The sequence below is a fragment of the Magnolia sinica genome, chromosome 6, assembly GCF_029962835.1.
Source record: "Magnolia sinica isolate HGM2019 chromosome 6, MsV1, whole genome shotgun sequence".
NCBI classification, from domain to species: domain Eukaryota; kingdom Viridiplantae; phylum Streptophyta; class Magnoliopsida; order Magnoliales; family Magnoliaceae; genus Magnolia; species Magnolia sinica.
The window spans coordinates 31,796,675-31,805,695 of record NC_080578.1 but is presented as its reverse complement, the minus strand read 5'-3'; the positions used below and the strand labels follow the sequence as shown (position 1 = coordinate 31,805,695).

Genomic DNA, 9,021 nt, shown 5'->3' with positions numbered 1-9,021 from the left:
AAGAAATCTTCATAATCTTATTCCTACAATTGATTATGGCATTTGCAGTGGCCCGGAATGGTCGGCCTAATATGACAGGGATTTGAATGTCTACATTTGTAATTGGGTGTGTGTCCAAGACAATGAAATCTTTCGGGTAGAAGAATCTATCTACCTAGACCAACACATCTTCTACCACACCCTCAGTATTGTAGTCGAGCGATTGGCCAATTGTAATGTTGTTTTGGTGGGTTTCAACTCACCCAGGCCCAATTGCTCGTATACCGAGTATGGTATTAGATTGACACTTACCCCAAGGTCTAAAAGTGCTTATTGACCTCAAATTTTCCTATTACTCATGAGATCATAAGACTTTCAGGATCCTTGTATTTTGGGGGAGTGTTTTGGTTTATGATGGCACTCACCTGTTCAATCAAAAAGACTTTCTTATGTACATTTAGCATCTGCTTTACCGCACATAGATCTTTTAGGAATTTCACATAAGATGGGAAATGTTTAATAGCATCCAACAAGGGGATGTTGATTTTGACTTGTTAGAAAACCTCTAAAATATCTTGATTCTCGCTTGGCCTTTTTAACTTGATGAGACGCTGGGGAAATGGGGCCACAGGCTTGTATTCGTGGGATGGCTCTTTGTCATGTAGAGCATTGCTATAGTCACCACCATCATTTAAATTTTTGGACTCCTTAGGTTTCTCAACCTTCCTCGAAATCTCTTTTTCTATTTCTTTTCCACTTCTTAAGGTGGTGATGGCTTGAACATGTTCCACATGTTGAGTAGAAGAGTTGAGATCACTTATTTGAACTTGTCCTTTTGGGTTAGGTTGAGGCTAGGCTGGAAGGGTCGTGGTCTCCCTAACATTTAGTCGTGTCTCAAGTCTTGCAAACGAAGTTCTGAGTTCATTTATGGCCTGTTGTTTCCCTTGCATGAATGCATCTAATGTATCCTTGAGGGTTTTCCTGGGTGGTGGTCCACTAGATGGCCCTTAGGGATAATTGATTGTATTTAAAATTAGCCCATTCTTCCAATTAAAGTTCTGCCAATCAGGAGTGTGAGTGTTGGAATTAGGTGCAATGAAGGATTGTTAGTACATGTTTGAAAGGTTTGCTTGAATGTGCAACACCTCTTGAAAAGCTAAGATTATAGGACAATCTTTGGTTAGATGTACATCGCTCTCACAAATTCCACATGTGGTTTCAACGACTATTTTGGGACGAGTTGATTCCTTCCTAGATTCTAAGTCCTCAACTTTCCGTGTAAGGTTAGCTAATTGTGCACTAATGTCATCATTCTCATTGAGTACATGTACTCCTCTTTCTCTTGGCACTTCCTTGGGATTACTAGCTCGGTTTGATGTGTCCCATGATTGGGCATTTTCAACTAACATGTCAAAGTAATCCCAAGCTTCTTCCAGTTCCTTATTCATGAACTCGCCATTACACATCATCTGTATGAATTGGCACATATTCAGACTAAGTCCGTCATTAAAAAGATCAATTGTTCGCCAAGTTTCATAGCCATGGTGTGGGCAAGCAAGAAGTAAGTCTTTGAACCGTTCCCAACACTCAAGGAAAGTCTCAACTCTTTCTTGGGAAAAGTTCATTATGTTTCGTCTAAGAGTGTTGGTTTTATGGTCCAAGAAGAACTTTATAAGGAACTCCTGGTTCATCTCAATCTATGTGCCAATGGATTTAGGCCTTAACGAATGAAACCATGATTTGGCATTCTCCTTTAAAGAGAATGGAAATAACTTAAGTTTGATGGTGTCAAGATGAATATTATTAAAGTTTAATATTGTAACGGCCTCTTTGAATTCTTTGATATGTAGGTATGGACTTTCTTAATCAAGTCCATAGAATTTAGGAAGTAATTGAATTATCTGTGGTTTAAAGCCCACTCTTCCTACATTAGTTAGGAAAATTATGTAGGAAGGTGTACTTGTTCTCACTGCCTATAAATAATCACGTAGGGTCCGAGCTAGTGGAACCTAATGCATCTCATTCTCATCACACACCATCCTAACCAATGGTGTGTGACACACAGGATTCTCATCAACATATTATTTAGTTTCGGCCATGATTTCAGATAATGTAGCAGGAGTATTTAGACGTTGTCTAACTCATCAATGGATCATGAGTCCTTTAACCAAACCCCCTTCACTTAGAAGTCTCGATGTATGATCCCTTACCTACTTGGGCATGAACCACACAAAATTCTACTTCTAATCCTAAGTTCTAAGTCCTATAACAATTATGGAAGCAAATAGAGAGAGAGAGAGAGAGAGAGAGAGGAAGGATATTAGCTGTATGGAAGAACTAGAATGAAAATCCTATAAAACAGAAACAATAAACAATGTTGGTAACATTAAAAAGAAAAGAAAAAATCCTAAAAACAAATTTTTTTTTTTTAAAAAAAAGAAAATTAAAAAAAAAAAAAAAACCTAGGTTAGAAAAATTCAGAAAACAAGAAAAATCTAACCTAAAACAAAAATTAAATAGTTAGTCGTATTTCTAACCCAATTCCAATACTAATCAATCTCAAAAAAAAATGCAACTGAATTCCCCAACAACAATGCTAAAAACTTATTCACAACCCTAAGTGCAGGGTCACTGTAACACTCTGAACTTTTCAATACCTGAGTATTAAAAGTTCTCAAGTGTTACCATAGAATTTAACCTATTATGTACATGTGTACGGTACCAATCTATCAACCTAACCTTACATCCAATCCCCAACGCGAATCTAACTATTGGGAATAGTCTCCATTCATAGATCAAGCCATCTGACCATTGATTTTAAGACAAGACCATCCATCATCTGATTTAACATATGTACCTTCCCTTAAATGAATTGGTGAATAACTCTTTATCCGTAATGATTTAGATGTAAATTGTTTTGTAAGAATTGTTTACAAATTTGTGAGTAACCATGTAGAACCATTAGATTCCACAAAACTCTTAAATCAACAATAATTACGAAAATGTCATTAACCTATACCCTTGAATTCCAAATCACATGGTTCTCATGATCCGTTTCATGTAAAATTTTATACTAAACCTAATTATCATAAATTAACTGTACACGTCGATTTTCAGCCCTTACATCATTGTAAAAGTGGCCCAATTAACAAATCAGTCCCTTAACCATTGATTTTGGTGTCCATTGAGTGAAAAAACCTCATGGGTAGTTATAGTAAGATATTTTCCTTCATATGAATGAATTGGATTACCCATCATATGGACCAAGTGTGAAATATGAAGACCCTACTTTTCCTAGGTGCGAAGTTATCTGGTCAAGGCCTAACAACTCCTTATAAATCTGAATCTTCTGATTTAACCACTTCCTTCCATTCATCGCAATCCAAATTTGGACCACACTCTGGTCTCATATGACTATGAGGTTATACAAAATTTAGACCTTGATCTATGATCTTACACCATTGAACACAGAACCAATTCCTTTCTTTTGACACAAAAGGTGAAAAATTCAAATCTAGGCCTTTCCCACCATCGATCAACTGCCAAAATTTGCTCAATCATTTATCTATCCTAACTACATATCTCCCCAAAATTGGGCCCTGATCATTAAACATTGACCATAATTAAAATCAAGTCTATTTTGGCACTTGATGGAAGAACTTTTAAGATAAACCTCCGATCAACTCCATCTTTTGGCCCATAGCCTAACATAACCTGACCAAGCCAATGAAGGGAGTGGATTACTCAAGAAATCACCACAACACCCCCACATTATACCTACACACAGCCCGTGTCCACACCCAACTAATCTCACTTACGGAGACATATTTGAATAAAACTTCTCTTCCCTAATTTTTTAATCTCGAAAGAAATTCAAAAGTGAACACCTTCAATTACATTAGATCATGTGGTCCACCTGATTTATTGATCTTCCTCATTTTTTACCCCATGTCCTAACCCGATAAGGAGAAATAGATGGACGAAGTGGATCTCCACAAGGACCATCGTAAGTGGACCCCACCAAGATTATAGACCGAGCAACACCTTCCGCTCACGATCTGATTTGCGAACAAAAAGACATCTCCCGCTCGTGAAGACGAAATTCCAGGGAACCCATCACTGCACGAACTATGCCACCGAATCTCGATCTAAGAAGGATCTGGACCGTTCGATCTCTGCTAGAGGGAGATATGACCATGACCAAGGAGTTGGAAATGTCCAGGAAACCTCCACGCTCTAGGGAATCCCAGCGAGAAACCAGTCATTTTCAAAATCTCTGCACGACCGAACTTGAGAACAACATTCCGATCTAAACCGTCTAAAACAGAGAAGAGATGATTTTGATCCTCCCAAAGGCGTCCGAAAAGATCGAAAAAAGGCCTCGTCGCGCGAAAAACTCTCGGATCAGTCAAGCTTCACACAAACTGCGAAAACTCACGTGCTTAGCCAAGAAACGGCAGCAACATGGGACTCGTTCGGGCATAGTTTTAGATCTTGTCCAATCAAACAAGACCCGTATATGTGGAGGATTGTCCATAGAAGGCTAAGATGATGTGCCATGAGTCAGCACCACCGAGCTCCTAATAGAGTCACTCGCGGTATGTTCATAAGAAGAAATTCGCGTGACCGTGGAAGTTGGAGTAGGATGCTCCCTCAAATATGGAAACTGAGTCTAGAAAACTCTATATAAATGCCTCCTTTATAGGTTTCCAACACAGCAAAAAGAAAGAGAGAAATAAGAAATAAAGAAAGAAAAAAAGGAAGAGACAAGAGAAGGAGAGAAAGACGGGAGCAAGAAAGAAGAGAAAGAAAGAGAGATAGGAGCGAGAGAGAGAGAGAGAAGAAGAAGAAGAAAAAAAGTGGGTTGTGTATGCTGCATGCCAAGCCGTCACCTGAAGTCGGGTTCGATTTCTAACTTCCTTTTCACTTTCCTTCCTATCTCTTTCCAAACTCAATCTATCCCTTAACAATAGCATTTCGTTTCATCTAATTAAGTCAATATGACTGTTGGATGGGCCTAAACATGATAATTTAGGACTTATCAACCCGTCTAAAATATAAACTAAGTCGAGCTCCTCAACCTTAATCTAACATCAATATTAACCAATTTAAATCAGGCGGATTAGAGTAGAACCCGATCCTAAAATACGCCTCCGAGTATTCAACTTAATAATAGACGACACCACGACCTAAGGTGAGAGTTTTTCCTTTAAGCTTACTTTTATTTAAATAGATATGAATTATCTTGCCTTTTACCTGTTTTCATGTTACTATGATTCTCTCCCTGAAATTATTTAATTTACTACCAACAATTATTTATCCTTTTGGAATTATGATATGAGGTTAATTACCAGTGATCTTTATTATTTTTGGGGCGATGATTCAAGCCTTGCCCTTACCTTTTCCAATTTTGTTGAGTTAGCCCTTGCTACTCTTCTCTTAATTAGGTTGACCATTGCCACTCTCCTCTTATTGAGTTGGCCATTGCCACTCTCTTCTTTGTTAATTTAGTCATTGCTACTCCCCTATTTGTTGAGCTAGCCATTGCTACTCTTCTCTTTATTAAGTTAGCCATTGCTACTCTCCTCCTTATTTTGTTAGCCTTGTGCTAATCTATCTTTAAGGCTTAAGCAGGTGACTTGGAATTGCAAAGCTCCCATGATACAGTTTACATTCTCTTGATGCAAGTGAAGTGTTAAAGGTATGACAATTAGTAATTCAAATATTCTATGATGGACGTAATGCACTCTGAGTAAAGATCCTCTTGGTCGACACGTAATTCCATAGGTTTAGGTAATAGTGCACAAATTGATGTAAGTAATTTGCAATGTGTGTTACATCACTTGCGGGATTGGATATCGCAAATAGTTGCTCCATGAACAAATCGTGTCACATAATTCATCCGACTCATGTATTGTGCCACCTCGAGGTGTTCACGTAAATTCACGGTAGCGTTGGACATGCCGGTGAATATCCGTAGTTATGGGATGCAGGTCAAGTTGGGTTGTTATGAATTATATTTCATATTATGATGATCACTACGTATGATAAGCCGCACGCACTTTACTAGGCATGCATTCATATATATATATTGGTTGTGCATACTGATACCTATCGTAGTAGTCAAGTATGTGATGTATCAGAACCCTTACATTACTTTTATGATTCTCTTAAATTATTGTTAATCTTAAAGGATAACCATCACTATAAGCAGGGCGTTGACCCTCTCTAACCGTATAAATAATGCAGGTGATGTACAGATTGAAGACTTAGAGGACCATCTCCCTATGGAAGATTATATTGAAAGAATAAGAAGATAATTTTATGATTTAGTTTTATATTTCTGCTGCAAAATCGATAATGTAATAAGCTCTCATTAAGAGGGCATTTGATAATTTGTTGAATTCTCTTACTTTAATGAAATAATAAATATAGTTGATTTTATTCTCGTAAATAGATTACTTTCATGCATGTGACTGGATGTGATCTAAATGAAAAAAAAAATGGCGTGATTTTCAAAAAATCAAATTCATTCAATTATTAACACCCAATTTTCTTGAGCATGAGTATAAACTTTGGCCATAAAAATTCTAAATGTTATAGTCATCATGTAATAATAACTCAGTGAGATCGAGATCGAATCCACGGGGCCTTATATGTGTGTCTTTTTGAAATAAACTAAAACTAAAACTAGATTAAACTAATAATCTGAAGAATTGAGTGATTAATGATGATTAAAATCAATATAAAAAAAGGGGATAACTAGAATGCCAAGGATCCACATGTAACTATTAAGATACTATCTCACTTGATTCAAAGAGGTACAACTGGACTTCAAATCCTATCCTATCCAGTTGGATGATAGAGCAGTAAAAATCTAAAAATCTGAAATTTTTAATTAACATAGTTCTCTTATGAAGCATCGATGTGATAATCACAAGGAAATCAACCATCCACCATACCTATAGACGATGGTGAACCATGAATTTTACAAATCACACACTTCTCAAAACAAATTAAGAAGATGTTTAAAGCTATCACAATATCTATTATAATTTTAGTCACAATAAATCATAGAAAACTAGAAATATTCCTTTATTCAAAGCATAAATCAATAGAAATTCATCATATACTTGAATTAAAGCAAACAAAGCATCAAAATAAACTACAGTTTCACCTCTTAGCACTATCTAAGAGCTTGGCTACTCATAGCTAACTTAAAAACAAAAGAAAAATTAAAAGATCTACTACAACCATGAAGAAATCGAAGTGAATGTTGTCGACGCTCCACCTAGGCATTCTCTCCCTTTCCAAACCCTTGAAGATGATTTGGAATAGCATAGGAACTCCTTTAAATAGTTTTGCAATTCAAACTTTCGCACCACTTCAGAAAATTTAGCAAACCACCTCAAATCTACGCACCTTCGATGTCATTGAAAATCATCCAGAACTGTCCATTGAGTTGAGCCCCAAATTCTTGAATTTATCGATGTCATCGAAGATAGTTCGATGTCTTCAAAGTCTATTTTGGGAATTATTTCATGAATATGTTTTTCTGGCCTCGGAATTCCAGAATGTCTTTTTTAAAGCTAATTTTAAGGATTCATTTTCTTCACTTCAAACATTCGATTCTCTTCATTCCTCACTTGGTTTCATTGGATCTTTGCATGTGAATTCTTCATTAATGACTTCGAAATATCCAATTCTTCATTATCTTCTTTTGAGCTCTAAATCTATCCTTTTAAGTGTATATTTATCATAAGCTTCTAAATCACCTCGCACGACAAAAACATATATAATTAAATCAAATTATCAATTAAATGTTAGGAAAACTAATGTAATTGAATGGATAAATATGCAATATTTGAGTCTCAACAGTTGATCCTTGATCATTTAAACAATATGTGCCCCTTAATTAGTGTCGAATAAATAAAGACTTGATGTAGGATAGGTCGTAAATAGCTTCATGGATGATCAAGATTAAAGAAATCACACTTTGGGAACAAGATGGGGAAAAAGTGAAATGCATATTATATCTTTTAACAACCATAATTTTACTACCAGTTATTAGAATCATGCATATAATATGTAGATGGAAAGTTATTAATAGGCTATGTCTTATCATGCGAAAGGTTATTTACCTTTGATCGATCTCACAAAGTAGGATCATTTTAGAGATCAATTAAATTTGAGTCGGAAGTTTTTTTTAAAAATAAAATAAAATAAAATAAAATAACAATTTTTACTACTTTTAGTAAGTCAAAATGTTACTATTTTAGGGTATTTTAGGATTTTAAGAAGTCCTTACATTACCAAAAAAATGAGCAATGCCAACGATCGTGTAATGGTTTTCCCAACGGCTTTTAGCCGTTGGCGAATCATAATAAACACAACAAACTATAGGGTTTAACTTTTGTTGCAAATGCACTACAAAAAACATGGTCTATGAGGCCCACCACCATATGTTTGTTATATCTAAGCCATCCATCAATTTTGAAAGCTCATTTTAAGGCATGAGAAAAAAAATGAGGTAGAACAAAGGCCCAAGTGAACCACACCATAAAAAACATTAGAGATTAAGCTTCTACCATTGATACATGGTGTGTTTGATTCGGAGCTTCGACCTACCTCCTTTTTGGTATCATGCCCTTAGATAAACTGTAGAAATGGATGGACGGAGTGGATAAATAACACACATCACAGTGGCCCCATGAGCACCTGACTGGACTGCCAGTCTCTTGCTCCGGGTAGAGCACGCCTGCGCATAGCCCATTGGCGGTTTTACACACTAACAGCCTAGCTCTGTGTTGACGTCACCAAGTCCTATGGGTCCCATCATGAGGTATGAGTTATATCCAAACCATCCATACACTTGGTGAGTTGGACGTAAGGCTTGAGAAGAAAAATTAGACGGATCTAAAAATCAAGCGGACCACACTGTAAAAAGTAGTGGAAGATTGAACGCCTACCATTGAAACCCTTTCGAGGGTCACAGAAATTTTGGATCAATATGATATTTGTTTTTTTCTCTTCATCCAGGTC

The 9,021-nt window shown here is 36.4% G+C and overlaps 1 non-coding gene across 1 annotated transcript; it reads left to right on the top strand.

The window, feature by feature from the left end:
- The first annotated feature begins 1,515 nt into the window (after nucleotides 1-1,515).
- LOC131250402 (small nucleolar RNA R71) lies at nucleotides 1,516-1,622 on the top strand. The gene has a single exon (XR_009173327.1). It is a non-coding gene; the product is annotated as a small nucleolar RNA R71 (small nucleolar RNA).
- Nucleotides 1,623-9,021: the final 7,399 nt, after the last annotated feature.